Below are 15,724 nucleotides of genomic sequence, written 5' to 3' on the forward strand. Positions count from 1 at the left end.
GTTAAATGACATCTTCAGCCTTGTCTTGGCATAGGACTACTCATTTGTAAAGATGATCATGAAAGGAGTTTTGCTCAGAGCTTGTTGTATTTTATATTATAGTAATTAATGGAATGATTATTGTATTGCAGGCATGTCTTAAGATCCACAGTTTTATGATGCTAGAATTGTAGAGAATTATGAGAAAGACTTATCCCCAAAATTTAAAAATCTGAAACATAATGCATGAAGACAGAGTAAATTGGAAGAAGAGCATGGTATAGAAACAAGAATTATGCTAAAGTCAGATGATTTTCTTGATGTTCCTCATGAAAATTAACGTTTTGGCAATGCTTCATTATATCATAGTAGAAGAATGGCTAACGTATGAACAAGAGCAGGCAGAACATCTTCCTGAATATTAATCTCTTTTGCTGCATATTAAATTTGTGTGTTCCTGTAGGACAGTCTTTGGCTTGGGCAAGGTTGGGTTTTTTTGTTTGGTTGGGTTTTTTTCCAGATGGGCTACACAGAATGTAGCTGATATGTTAATAAGGCATCTATAAGAAAAGTGGTATCTTTTCTTATACAAGTTGCCAGTTTCTTTCCATGCTTTGCAAGGAAAACTCAGCCATGAGGACATTTGCTTTTGAAAAGGAAGAATGATTTAATGAACCCTTCTCAGAAAAAGAGTAATCTAACAAGCTAGAAAGAGTGAGATAGAAGAGGTCAGAGACCTAACTTCCTATCTGGTGTTGTGATGCTTGTCACACATGCCCAGGTTTTCAGCAACCCAGTACCACATCCTTAATGATAAACATGGAGAGTCCAAATGTTATGACTGCTGAATCTGAAACTTCTGCTATATTTCAACTGAAATATAAATATGCAATGACATAAACTTGGAGCTTTTTAACAATGATTTGTAAGCTGCTCACCATAATCAATGTCCTTGTACACTGTCTGTTCATTCTCTTGGTCTGTCAAATGCTGTTGAAAACCATTTTTTTGATTTGGAGGTGTTGGGGTGGTGTAAAACATTTGGTCCCTATATCATAGATAAATGGCATGTAAATATCTACAGGAGACTATCAAGGAAGTTGGAGTGACTGCTGATAGGGCTAAGTGGTACATCTGGGATGGCACAGTAATTGAAGGGAGCTAGCAGGATGTTTTCCTTCTAGTTTGGCACCTATTTCTCCGTGCTTAGGGGGGAAATTGAATTTCTTAGTCATAGGTTTTTGCTGTATAAATTCTCTTTTCACTTGTTTATTTGATAATTGAATGGCTAATGTTATATTGCTGGGTGAAGGAAATTTAGCTTGTTAAGGTGTTTTCTGATGTGTGCAGCTGAACCATTTCCAAAACATGCATTTAAAAAATATATTTTTTCTTGGTTTTTCATGTGTCAAATTTGGGAGCAAGAGCTCACACGTTCATTTTTCAGTGCTACGTGAACAAAGATGTGTTGAAAGGCTTAGTGAATTAATGACTTTAAATGACTTGGAGATCCTTAAATAGAAGGGTTTACAGAAATACACTGATTCTGATTTTTATTTTCCTATTATGGAACTATCTTTGTCTTAAGCCACTTCCTTGGAGAGAATAAGCTTTAGGGGTTTTTTTTTCTCCTTCTCATGACTTGCCTGGTTTTATGCTGAGTAGTCCTGTGTATGAAAAATATAAGTGACTTATTTCTCTTTGGTAGGTGACTTGAATGTAGTCTTCTCAATCTTTGTGAAACAGGCCAAGGTATATGTCTGGCTTTGTTCAAGGTAGTGAACAGTTGGACTAAGCTGGGGAAGTGTTTCAGGAAACATGCTTCTTGCAGGAACAGGACTCACTTTTCCATTGGCTGGAAAAGTAGCAACATCAGCTGGAGTCATTAATATCATCGTCTTTAGGGGTGCCTGTAGCTGATCTGCCTACTTTCCCAGAATGGGACACTGAAGCCAGTAAATAAGGCAATAAAGTATTTCACAGGTAATAAATCTCATATAGCAAAAGAAAATAAGATCTGAGGAGTTCTAAGAACACAGTTCGTTCAAATCTTAGGAGACTGAGGTCATATAGAAAAGGCATGGATAAAGAAAAACTAATATTTTTATAGGAGGTGGTAAATATTGTATCACAGGAAACTGCTGAAATGCTTTTAAATATTACAATAATGAAAGAAACAGAAAAAGGAAGTAATTTCTAAGCGATGTCTGAAAGTGAAAACACTTAAAGTATGAGAATGTAACTCAAGGAATTACCTTAGTGCAAAAACATATCCCAAGGAGATACTCAAAATAAGCACAATACACTATTACAGAACTGAAAAAGAAAATACCAAGTTCTGCTTGCAGTTTATGGGCATATGGAACTGATTCAAGGCCTGTTTCTTCATGACTAGGCTTTCCAGATAGAGAAATAACCTAATTCATTATTAAAAGCATTGTTTGAAGCATGATTTGATTTTTCAGAATTATTTGTTATTAGTCTTTTGTCTAATGGGTTAAATCAGAGGTGTTGAAATTTATGACATTTTATAGGGGTATATGTACTTTTATGTAGTATATGTGAATGTAGATTTAAAAAATAACTAAAGATAATTCCAGAGTACAAACTGATGTGAGCAGAGAAGTGCTACCATCGTCAAAGCAGGGATAAATGATTTCAGTGAATTGCAGTTAATTTAGTTGTGTGTATTCATAATGAGAGCATAAATTATTTGGTTCTCATTTCAGTTTATTTCCTGTTATGCCTAAGCAGAAGAAATATGCTTGGGAATATGCAGCATTCAGGGCTGCAGAATCTAGCATTAGTGGAAAAGACATGCTGTTTGAAGTCATTGAGGGATATGAGACACCTGGATGTGTTTCGTAAAATATCACTGTTATAGTGAATGCCCTTACAATTGTGTTGAGATGTTTTGAGCACTTTTTTGTGTGCCTTTCTTCCTGTGTACAGGAGGAAATTTCATGAAAGGTTTTATGAAGTGAACGCGTAACGCTACATGATATGTTTGTGTGTGTGATGTGCAGCAGGGCTTTAGATGTAACAAATCTCTGTGTGTCTGTATCTTGTGCTTGTGGTATCGTGACTGAGTTGGGTTTTTTCTTTCAGACTGGTAAACTTTATGACCCCTATTAACCATCAAAGTCACTTTCATCTTTCTCAGTTGAGAATGATGACTTGGCTGTGGTTGTCAGCATCTTATAGGAGGTTCAAACTCATATTCCATTAGGAAAACTCTCCAGATAGTAGTCCTTGTGAGCGAAGATGGCTTCAGTTGAGGGGCTAGATATTGCTGGGCATTTTTGTGATGCCTTTAAGGTGCCTAAAGGACTAAGATGATTCTTAGGTGCATATGTAAAGGCAGTGACTGGCTTCCTTCTTCCATACGTTAAGATCCTGCATCATCTCGTAAAGTGCAAGAGATTGCAGAGCTTCTCTCATTATGTAAAATGACTGTCTACATGGTAACTCTTTTTCCCATGCTCCCACATGAAACCTGTAACTCTAGCTGCTGCTGTGAGTTGAACTTTGTGTAGATTGTTTTGAATGGGTATTTTAACATTCTGCATAGTTCATAAAAATAGATTTTTTTTTTTCTTTTGTCTTTCCCAAATGTAGCAGTTAAGCATCATATCACTAAAATAGAAGTTAGTTAGGCTGACTTGCATCCATGGCAGGTTTTGCTGTCTATTCCTCAAATGCTTTTTCTGCTGTGTCATTAAGCTTAGCCCACCAGTGGCTGCTTAAGAGTGTGCACATGATTAGCATGCTGTGGTGGCATTGCTGGTAGTTGATCCATTTATAGGGAGTACCATCATTCTGAATTTAGGAAGATGAGCTGCTCTTGTTTACATAGTTTATTTGGATTTTGAATGTGTCCCATACAGTTGTCTCCAGATATCCACTGTCCCTCAATTATCTTCTCAACTTAGCAACTGATCAAAGGAGAATTACCACTTGCAAAATTAGATCTGTGATAAAATGTTCCAGTGTAGCAGCGATCAAGTTGCCAATCCATGAAACTCAAGCTGAATCACTCCACGTTTATTATACAGAAGTGTTATGTACTGCTAAGCTTTTACACAAGAACGAATGCTAGATTATGTGGGCTGCCATCATTAATTAGTTTTTAAATTCTGTCTCTTTAAGGTGGATATACAAATCCATGTGTCCCATACCTAGGTTCCCGCATTTCAGCCTCTGAGATTTCTGAGAGGTCTGTAAAATTGTCTGTTGCCAAGCTGCTTTCTGCTGAGCACATCTCAAAGGTCTCTGTGGCTCACTTGTTTTGTCCAGTAGGAGTTTTGAAACAGTTTCTACTCCAGAAATGTGTTCCTGATTTCACTGTTCAAGATGGTAGTGTACAAAGAATTGAGTTGAAGAGCTTGCTACTTCAGCTTTTAGCCATATTGGACTGTTTTCAAACACGTGGAAAACATTAAACTATCCTAATGTATGAATATTAAATTGGCAGAAACCTGTATAATGTGAAATTATACAGGTTGAATTAGGTCCTGAGTTTTGAGTCAATAGCTATATTAATTTGTGGTAGACTACAGTAACTGCTAATATGATAATCGTATCAGGTAAATGTGATATCACAGGGCATGTTGGTTTACAACCTGTATTTTAAAATACCCTGTTGTTTTTGTGTAGTAATGCAAGCCTCTATTCATCTGTGAGCATGCAGTGCACTTACTTGTTTTTTTTCTAAAAGCAGTACTTCAAGTTACTGTTGGGGTAAAAGAAGTATTTACTGAAAACCTTCTGAAGATTCATTTCAGTAATATGGATACTTGAGTTATCAAGGCCAGGAAAACTCAAGGTAATTTCAAAAGAAAGAAGAGGACTTCATTGCTGAAGTTTGCATTATATATTGAGATAACAGTTGTTAGGTTTGCTGTGTATTGATGTGAAGTATGTAGCATTGCTAAGTGATTGCACCTATGCAAGATACACCAAAAATCTACATATGGTGTGAGAAATTGTATTTGTACGCTTTTCTAAATATTTCATGATCACCCTCTTTTCTTTATAAATAGCATTCACATATATTGAAGTATACGTTTTTTACAGTTACAGCTTTTTTCCCTCTTCCTTTGAACCCAGAACATTCATAAAGCTTTGAATCCTTAAAATACTAGGTGCACTTTCTTGAGAAGGGAAGGAGGGCAGAATTTCATTTGGCTGATGAACGTTTTGAGGCTTTTTGATTATGGTGGTGAAAATTAACTCATTATTTCCATAAAATTTATGTGATTACACAATTGTTGCTTTTATCACAATATACATTCCTACATAAACAAACGTAAATTTGTTCATGTGAATTATGCTAGGTTTTCACTTGAATTTACAAAGATTATCAGTACACTTTGAACGTTTTCTGAATTCTTTTACAAGCACTTAGGTAAATAATGGAAAGGTGAATAATTTAAGCAGGCACTTTATTATTACATGTTATGTGCTATTGAAAAGATGGGAGAAATCCTCAAAGTAAACAAAACAACTTTAAATTAAATAATGCAGAGTTTATACCTTTGATTGTATTTATTAAATTTTACTTATTTTCCTCCCAAGTTCTTACTTTTGGTATCCTCTGTTTATGGCAATAGCTTCAGTGTCCTGGCAAAAATGTTGTATGTCCTTATTGCATTTTGGTAGTCAGGGTTATTGGCAGGCAGGCTCCCCAGAGGTAGAAAGCACAAGACGGTACTGATTCCTGATTTACAGGGTGTTTGAAAACCAGGCTTAGAAAGTGTGGGATCACAGATACAGAGAAGAAACATAGGCCAAAATAAAGATTATGTAGAAAATACCTGATGTTCATTATATAACTTGTATATGTAGCTTTCTTGTATATGTGGTTTTTCACAAACTGTACAGTTTAAATAGGTTAAATGTTAATATCCTCACAAATCTCTTAGCTACTAGAAAGTGACAGTTTCCTTAAAATAATACATTAAAAGGTTTATGATGGCAAACAGCATGACTATTAGACAGGAATTTCCAGTGTCAGGTGTGGCATAAAGCAATGCCATTCATTTCTCACAGTGCTTGTGAGAAATGAATCAGTTGATGCTCACATTAGTGGTGGGTTTGAGAAGGGGGTAGAAAGACTGGTTTGTACGGGGCCATCTAAAAATAAATGGACATCTAAACTTAAGCTATGCTAGTGCTAGTCATCTTTTGATGAGAGCTCTCCAACCACTAGCTCATGCACACAAGTGATGGTGGTATGTGGAGTCCATCCCCTCCTTCAGGCTGTGCATTAAGTTTTGTTCAGGAGAGGTCATCATTGGCTGCATTTTGAGAGTGCAGTTTTTGTACTTGTGTTCAATGAATTAACATCGCAGCTAATGTAGGCTTTCGTTCTGGCTAATAATGGTGGTCATAACTATAACATCCAGCTGCTATCTTCCATTATTTGAGCATTATTTTCCCATTCTTTTCAGCAAGCTGTGCATTACCCAGGCTTGATTGGGATTTTGTGTATACTAAGCAAGGCCTTTCAGCAGTGCATTCCCATCAGATGCAAGAAATGGTGCTATAGTCAAAACCAGAACACTGACACTTTGCAAAGCAAACTGTAAGTTAAATTGCAACCAAGGTAAATATTTGAATAAAAAGAAACCAGTGTGGAGAAGAATGTGCTGTAGAGACTTATTAGCCGTATCTCAAAAGAGCTCAGAAGGACAGTCCTGTTGATTTTATTCTTATCTTGATGACCTTGTAGTTTTAAGTTAATGCTTTCTAAATTCAACTGAAGAGTTTGCAGCACAGTCCCGTTTTTTTCCAGTCAAAGAGAAAGGGAAGTAATGTGGAGCTAAAAAACAGGCTTAAGATTTCGTTCATTCTCTAAATCTTTAATATGGATTTTAATTTGTATAGGTATACAATTAATGCAAACATAGTATTTATACAGTCTAGACAAGACTGAAATGTACTTCATCTGTGTGAAATTATATATTTCTGTTGATGATCCGGAAGACATCCGGAATTACAGTAGATGTACGTACTCTTACCTAAAAGAATTTCTTGAAGCTGCGTTTTGTGGAGGAGGGGGAAAAAGGAGTTGGGATCTCATTGATCTAAAAGCCAGGCTGTTTTGCAGCTCTACTTTTGTGAAAGTAGGGCTGCATAATCATCTGAGGGAATTATTTTTTTTGTGACAGATCACAGTAATTGATTTTCAAATTGTCACAATTCTGTTAAATCCAGTCATAAAAGTGAGCATGAATCATTTTATGTAGCTAATGTTAAGATACATCCCAATTTTTGGTTCCTAAATGGCATACTGAGCTTCACCTTCATACTTTAAAATTTGGATGCTGGGTGGCTTATAGATTAAGAGGTTGTTGCTCTCTCATTAATGTTAACCATCAGAGCAGTCTGAAAATGATCAAGAGGCACCAAGGAATAATGTGCAATTTTACTAACAACTGTATCTGGTTCAGAAGGACGATTCATGATAAAAATAATAATATGAAACAGATCTCATAGTTTCAGCACAATTAAGATTTTTGCCAGTGGCTGTTACAGGAAAACTTTCTTAAATGCTTTGCCCTTACCCTTTCAAAAGATTTGATGTTAGATGAGCAGGATTTTAATTCAGCAACTACTTTATTAAGCAAAACCAGCTCAGATTCCTGAACCTGTAGGTGACAAAATAGACCAGAGGTGTATTTAACATATTTAATTACATTTTTTTTTGCTTTCCTGTTAGAAAGCTTCTCAAGTCAATAGAGATGAGAGGAAATTATGTTAAAGCACAGTGTTTTGTTCTTGCTGAAAAGTTGAGGAAACCCCCAAAACTATATAACATAAGAAATATTTAAAAAAATTAAAGTTAGGTTTTAGCATTGTGCTTTGTTGTGTATGGATTTGAACTGTGCAGATATGTCTGCTCTTGGGAACTTAAGACATTAGTATCCTCTTTAGCGGCATGGTTAAGCGTGCTTAAGCATTCCCTCTATTTTGTACAGGTAAAAAACAAAAATTCTAAAAACCCAACACACTTACAGGAGGTATAAAGGGGAAAAAAAACCACCTTGTATTTTTACAGTTATTCTTGGTGTAGTTCAGGCTAGCTTGATGAGAAGATGTGGAAGCATCTATAAAAATTCCATCTATTATGAGCAGTATTAAAGCTCCTTTAACAATGTTGACAAGTAAACACCTGACCTCTTGCATTTTATTATAGTATTGGTATTTGGAAGACAGTCTTATCAAACCTGCATTTGGTTCATTTCTTGAAGATGAACAGCATTCTGTCTAGATTTTGGGATAGATTCTTGTATTAATGGCTGTTACGGTTTAAACCCAGCTGGTAACTAAATACCACACAGCTGCTTGCTCACCACTGCCTTTTCTCCAGTCCCCAGGAGGGATGGGGAAGAGAATCAAAAGAATGTAAAACCCGTAGGTTGAGATAAGAACAGTTTAATAACTAGAGTATAATATACTACAACTGCTACTAATGATAGTAATAATAAGGGAAATAGTAAGAGGGAGAGAATATAAAACCAAAAGGGGGAAAAAACCCCAACCAAACCCAACAAGTGATGCACAAAGCAGTTGCTCACCACCCGCTGACCGGCACCCAGCCCAACCCAAGCAGAGATCTGCCCTTCCAGGTAACTCCCCCCAGTTTATATACTGGGCATGACATGCTGTGGTATTGAATACCCCTTTGGCTAGTTTGGGTCAGGTGTCCTGTTTCTGCTTCTTCCAGATTCTTGTGCCTCAGACTGAAACACAGCACTGCACCAGGCACTAGGAAGAAAATTATCACAGCCAAACCCAGGACAATGGGATAGTTTCTCATTCTCTGAACCTAGTATAATTTAGCACAACTTATTTTATACTTTTTTATTTTATTTTATTTTATTTAAGTGCTAGCTCTCATATGCATAGTAAAGAGTTAAACCAAGTTATAGAGGTCTTGAGAATCAGCTGCCATTTTGTTATGGTCTATCTTGTTACGATGTTGCTTTATCTTAACACTGTAACAGGGAGGAAATGGTTTAAATATAACCGATAACTAGTATTGCAATAATAAAGTTCACATGGGTAAGATAGGGAAGAGGGAAGAACTTGTGGCAGGGTAATGTATTGTATTGAAAACTGACAATACCTTTATTTTGGAGAATTACTTTTTTTCTGGATAGACAGCATTAAAATGGGAGGTACCAGATGAGTAAATGATTTGCAATTTGACCCTTCTGATTGTAGACTGAGAAGTACATTTCTTAAGACACTGTTCTTATGTGAAATAGTAATGAGCCCATTTATACATCAGTTACTGACTGACTGTTCTTATCTGCTACAAAAAATGCTTTCTCTAAGGCTGAGGAATGCAGAGCATGCAATGTTAGGTGTTATTGCAGCTAGTAATAATGCACAAGCACTTTTCTTGTCAATATTATAATCGCAAGAGAGAAAATAAAACCTGGCAAACTGTAAGAGGTATTTTTGTTTCCCCTCATGTTTCAGCAGCTGAAGACATGAAATTGCCGTTTCATATTCCACTTTCCCAATCTAATATTATGTATAACATTTTTTTTATTTGAATGTTAAAGTGGATTTCCTATGTCACTTTCACACTGGAGCTTCTGAGAATACATAGAGCAATAGAGGTCTTTAAAAATCCTCTTAACGGGATCATTCTTGGAATTTTTATATCTTGAAAATTTTTAGTCATGAACATTTTGTCATAAGAACGATAGTTTTTCCATCTCTAGGGGTTCTGTACGAAGAATGGACTCTTAATCATTTCACGTGTGTACAGAGATTTTGACAGGTGGCTGTTAGCAATATAGATGGCTACTTTTCCTTGCGGGTTGATTTCATGAGTACAGATATAATGAGATTTCTGGATGTTATTTTTATGCTCTAGAATGGTATGTTTAGATCTCCTTTTCATTACTAGATAAAACCGTTAATCTTTGATGGACTGTGGTATATATAGCAGCTGTGCCTTGGAAGTTGCTTAGGCAAGAAACACTGCACAAGCAGAATCATGGAAATCACAAGGTTTCTATGGCTATTTTGAAAAGGGTGAACATAGGAGCTCTTTGATAACATTGTTATTTTAATCTAACATTTCTATGACACATTTTTTCACTGCATCTATTTATTTTTTTATTAAGTCTTGGCATTATCAGCACATACATATATGCTTACAACCTTTACCACAACATATTCTTGCAAAACTGGTTACTCATTGTATTGGAGTACAGCCCAGTTTGCAAGGGACCTTGAAAGACCATCTGGTCAAACCTTTCTTGGGAAAGGGGAGCCTAAATGACATTATCTAGCTCCCTGTCCAATCGCATCTTGAAAACTTCCACCAATGTAGACTCCACCATGTCCCTGGGGAGGTTGTTCCAGTGAATGATTGATCTTACTAAATATATTTTTTTCTCATCTTTAGATGAAACCTCTCCCATTATAATTTGTACTCATTGCCCCTTGTCTTCTCCATGTGGTTCCTTGTGAGAGCCTCCGTCCTCTTCGTATCTGCCCTTTAAGTACTGAAATACTGTGATGAGTTCCCCTCTAAGCTTTCTCTTCCAGAGAATAAAAACCCAAGTCCTTCAGTCTTTCCTTATAGGGCAGGTTCTCCAGGCTTTTTGATCATCTTCAGGGCCCTTCTTTGGATCTCTCCAGTCTGTCTACATCTTTCTCGATTTGTGTGGACCAGAACTATGTACAATACTGCAGGTGTAGCCTGAGAAGCGCTGAATAGATTATCACTCTGCTTATAAAGCCCCTGTGGATCCAAATTAAAGTTTAATCTTAACTAAGAATAAACATTTTTTTGTTTCATTCTGAGATTTCAAAAGTCTTTGAAGTAACCAGTGCTTGTTATGCTGTCCTGCAATGACTCTGTGTTTGGATTCACAGCCACTAATGTCAGACACGGTTTCTGTCTTATTCTGCTCTTCATCTGTGGGTTCTTATTAATAGATGATGTCCGTATCTCTGTAAGGAAAAACTAGGCTATCGGTCTTCCCAAAAAAGTAGATGTGAGGTTGTAAGAAGGTGTATTGTGGTGCTAATCTTTATGTAACTGTGTTCCTGGTCAGCCTTCCCATATTAAAATAAAAGGTTATATGAGGGATTGAGACAAAGCTGCTCTGGCTTTTCTTTGCATCTCAAGTTTCAGTCTAGATCCAAATCTGGCTCTGGTATGAAGCAACATATGTCTCATTAGTCAGTTTTTCTCTTCTCAGACGCCAGCAATGCTGACTGGTGCAAATGAACATGACCTGTTTGTGAGGGATAGACAGAAGACTGCTTGTGTGACTGTTTAGAGATGTCCAAGAATGAAATACTAAATTATTGTTTTGCTGATTTCTTAATGTGAAAATATTCACATTTCACAGTTCTGTTGCTGCTAATCTTTCATGCTTATTTACACTGATGGGACAAAATTGCTTGGCCACAGGTCCAATTTATTTCCAAAGGGGACAAAATTTTCTGCAAGGATCCTTTGCTTTGTTAAGGAGGTACCAGCCTCTTTCTCATGATGTATTAGAAAACAGCTGATCTGTGCAGGTTAGCTTACTGAAGACAGAACATACCCTGGGACAAGTCTGATATTGGTCTGTATCCTTCCCACTGGTTTTGAAGGACTTGAATTTCTTGGCTTGTAGGATCTGAGGATGTAGAGTTAACTGCACAAGCCTTTCCTTTTTCTGAGTTACCTTTTATACATTTCTTTTCCCTTTGTGTTGAAGCATCTTGAAACCTATACTTCTTTTCTCATTATACAAATATTTTTAATGGTTTGAGATGCCAAATTAAACACTCAGTTACCTGTATGTGTGGTGTTCTTTGTTTTCAGTACCAGTCCAGTTTTTAAAATAGGAAACTGAAGTCTGTTCTACTATTTCTCAAGTTTCTAAGGAGTAAATTTTTGAAGAAAATTCTTCAAGATAATATTTTTATCTAAAGAACATGAAATTGAGGAAAGGAAACCTAAGGCTAAGTTATCCTAAGATCAGTCATTTCTGCTCATCTTCTAAATCTGCTTAAATATTGTGTACCCATTAAATTTTCCTTTGAAATAAGTGAAATGAAAGAAGGCACCCAACATGCTAAGTATGGACATGGAGACCTAGAAATATGTGCAAAATACAGAAATAGTAAAGTAATAACCTTCTTCTTAAATAATTGCAGATAGGTTAGGAGCGGGCAAGCTTCTTCCTTACACTGCCCCTTCATTAAGTGAAGGTACTTGTTAAGGTACTTATTTTAATTGGCAGTTTTACAGTGCAGGTGGCAAGCCCAAACTACCCAGTTAATCCATTCCCAGACAATACAGATATTTCTGTATATTGTAGGAGGAAGTGAAAATAAGTTTAAAAATACAGTCCACCATTATTCCTCAGCCTTTAAAATGAGATAATGTAACCTAGCATTGCAAGCTGCTTTGTACAGCCATAGTTATAGATGCTTACCATGTCTGCCTGGCACTTGAGGGGAATGTCCCAGGTAAGTAGAAACCCACCGAAGTGATGACCAAGGCTGAGTTACAGGTAGAATGTTTGGAGAAACAAGAAGCAGGTGACACTTCTATCCCAAATTCATCCACTAAAGCATGTTAACTCCTTGACTAGCCTGACTTGAAGAAAAATCAGAAGACAAGTGACCAAAGGACTTCAATGCCACTGTCTTGGTTTTGTAGGTAGCTGCTGGCTCCATCTGTAGGTAGGTCTTGCCCATCTGGCTCAACAGCTCCTCTGGTGTTGCCTGGTAGGGCTTTTAAGAGATCTACAGTCTCGTTTTCACTATCATCTTGATCTTGGTGCAGTAATTGATTTGTATTTGCAGGACTGGGAATGGTGTAAAAGTGTTTGTCTCCTCTGTGATCTTATCAAATGCTTGGTGCTGGCCTGAGGATTTTTGGAGTGGTTAATAAAGACAGTATGGGAATTTGTCCATATTAAACAAACAAAAAAATAGGGAAAGGAATTATATAATCTATATAATTTTTCATTTATATGGTCAAATTGTGATTACATTTGTTGCTGGGGGAGACAGACGTTAGGTTATTGCTATTTTGATTATGTTGATAATCATTATGATGTAACTTTTATAGGAGTTTGGTGTAGTTCCTCATCTGTCAAAAGGAGCATACTTCAAAAACTGACTCATTTACAGAAGGTGGTCCTCTATTCAAGTCAATTAATACTTTTTTAAGCTTCCTATTTAGAAACACAACTATTATGATTTTATTAAACTGGAAAATATTCAGTGATCTCCATTGCTTATTTTTCCTGAACCCAAGAGGCCAGACATAACTGAGAAAGTGAGGGATTTAGGAATAAGCTAGTACATTAGAAGAACGAGCTGATGACAAGATTTTATCTGAACCTTTGGTTTAGCCAGAGTACTTTTTCAAGGGAAGAGTCAAAAACCCCTGTATATGTTTAAAAGACCATGTAAATTGTTTTCAATTTTCATTAAGTGCTGTTAGGTGCCTCAATGCTCTGTGACTAAAGGCAATACTGGCTATACTGCAGAGCCCATCTCGTCCAGCTGGTTTTAGTTTTCTGTTCCTGAATGTTTATTATTTGTGTTTCATTGTATGGCAACACATAAAGCTTCCTTACCAAACTGGCTTGCTCACCAAAATCCATGTTGTAGCATCATTTACAAGTAAGTCAGATGTAAACCTCATCCACATTAAGTAGGTCTTGCCCCTATTTTTATTAGATAACCAACCTATCATGGTAGCTTGAATTAGCACTGTATAAGCAGATGTAATTGCTTGGTTTGTGATTTTATTTTTTTTAAGTGTACCTCAAACTTAAACTGAGGTGAAGCTGAAGGATTTCAACTCCCAGAGAGAGAGCTGGCCCAGTTTTCCAAGGACTGTCAAGTACCATCTGCAGCTTCTGTGTAGTTTCAGGGGCTCAGTGCTTTTGGAAACCGGGTTGAGTGGCAGATAACAGTGAAATAAGTAGCCCTCAGGAATGATCACCAGATTAGGGGAAGATTAGTCAAATTGCCTTACGCTTTTGATATTTTTATTTAGATAATAATGCTATTGAAATAACCTAATTTGAAAGAGAATTTAATTGGAAAATATGCATATGCATGTTTGTTGCATGAAAAAAAAAGTTGTGATATGTATTTGTTTTCTGTATGACAATTAAAAACTCATTTATGCTTTTATGGGTATAGAACTGCATCTTGTCATGCAGTGCAGTATGTTGGTACTTTGCTGAATAGGTGGCAGACTGCAGTGCTCTGAATCTGTTGAACATACAAATTTGTTTCAAGAAAATTGTTGAATATATATCCCATTCTGATTGAGCAAATCCAAATTATTCCAATCTGTGATAAATTAAATGAGTTGCTTCAAAATCCTAACAAACAGGTGTCTGGAGTGACCTTACTTAATTCTATCAGTGCTTTAAATGTCTCTGGAGGACTTGGATTACTTTACTGAGTATCCTGTTAAAGAAAGGATGCGCTATGTGAGCAATTTTTCCTAAAGGGATAAATCTAGTACGTCTCAGATGCTGTAGAACCTAATTGCGTGTGTTAAAAGCAGCTAAGGTATCAAATAAGAAGCTTAGAGTTTAAAATTGCAAGATTAGTATTCTATCCAGTTTGGAAAGAGCGGAAGTCATGTATACATTACAAATAACCTTGTATGAGGGAAGTTTATAGAGTATAACATTTTTCAAAGATAATATTTCAAGATGAAGTAATCGCTCTGAAATGTCGCTTTGATTTTTGAGCTGTATCAAGGTACCCTACACATTTCGTGTGACATTTTTAGAAGTGTTAGCTTTGGAAGCTGTAGAGCAAACAGGTAGAATTTTCCATCAAAATGGTATAGGTGGAGGTTTGATAGTGAAGCCACTGCCGCAGTGCTGTTCCTGGAGTTGGTGGGGAGGGAGGGTTGTTTTTCTTCCATCCGACGCCTGGAAATTTTCAGTCAACTTTGCACTTGTTCATACACAGCTTTGGGAGCATATGCTTGTATTCGTAGTAGATATAAATACTTACGGAGTCTCAGAAACATTCAAACAACTGTGTGCATCTGTGAACCTGCAAACCTTTTGGGATGGATTTTAGCAGGTGTAAATCTGCTTCTAGTTCTGGTGTGTCTGTACAGATGCTATCTCTGTAAAACCCATCACACAATTTGATAACTTTGTAGAAAGAGAAGGCTGGCTGCCAAGAAAAATTAACTCTGTGTCTTATGTCAGTTAAGCAGTTTAATTGGCTTTCACACCTAAGGCTGAAATAAAAACAAGCTACTACTTGTCACCATGCTTTGAGAGACTGGTCTCTTCGTAGAGCAACACACATCCATATGCTTCTGAGGGAATTTATTACAACAGACTGTGTCCTACTACACTGGAATTCAGCTGCCTGACCCCAGAAATGATCCCTCCACGCAGTGCAGAGCCCTTGGCCATCTTCTCACACTCATCTTCTATGTCTGAAATAACCCTGAGGTGGGTTCTCATGTGCTTTCTTCCTTCCCATGATCTGCAGCGTAGCTATGCTGATGCAAAAATGTGCTTTCTTTCCAACTGGCTTTGAAGTGGGTGCCATTGATCTGATGTGTTACAGAAATACAGGAACAAAAGCTCCAGAATTAAATATTGTGCAAAACCAGTAAAAAAAACCAAACAACTGCTAACTCAAGCAGCACCAAAAAGGAAAAGGACTTGGTGTGCAACAAAGACAGAGATGCCAGTATCATCACATCAAAGCT

At 36.8% G+C, this 15,724-nt stretch overlaps 1 protein-coding gene across 9 annotated transcripts in view; it reads left to right on the forward strand.

The window, feature by feature from the left end:
• The window catches only part of ZNF385B (zinc finger protein 385B), a 169,008-nt gene that overhangs the window by 54,755 nt on the left and 98,529 nt on the right, over nucleotides 1-15,724 (forward strand). The window contains exon 1 of one of the 9 annotated variants that reach the window (XM_061379290.1): nucleotides 6,432-6,565. The exons of the other annotated variants lie outside the window; for them this stretch is intronic. The gene's annotated coding sequence lies outside the window, so the exon portion shown is untranslated. Of the gene's footprint in view, nucleotides 1-6,431; nucleotides 6,566-15,724 lie in introns of those variants that run through there. 9 annotated transcript variants of the gene reach the window in all.

Source organism: Neopsephotus bourkii, unplaced genomic scaffold (genome assembly GCF_033783945.1).
Source record: "Neopsephotus bourkii isolate Nb327-2 ecotype Australia unplaced genomic scaffold, CSIRO-AGI_Nbou_v1 NB_196, whole genome shotgun sequence".
Taxonomy (NCBI): Eukaryota; Metazoa; Chordata; class Aves; order Psittaciformes; family Psittacidae; genus Neopsephotus; species Neopsephotus bourkii.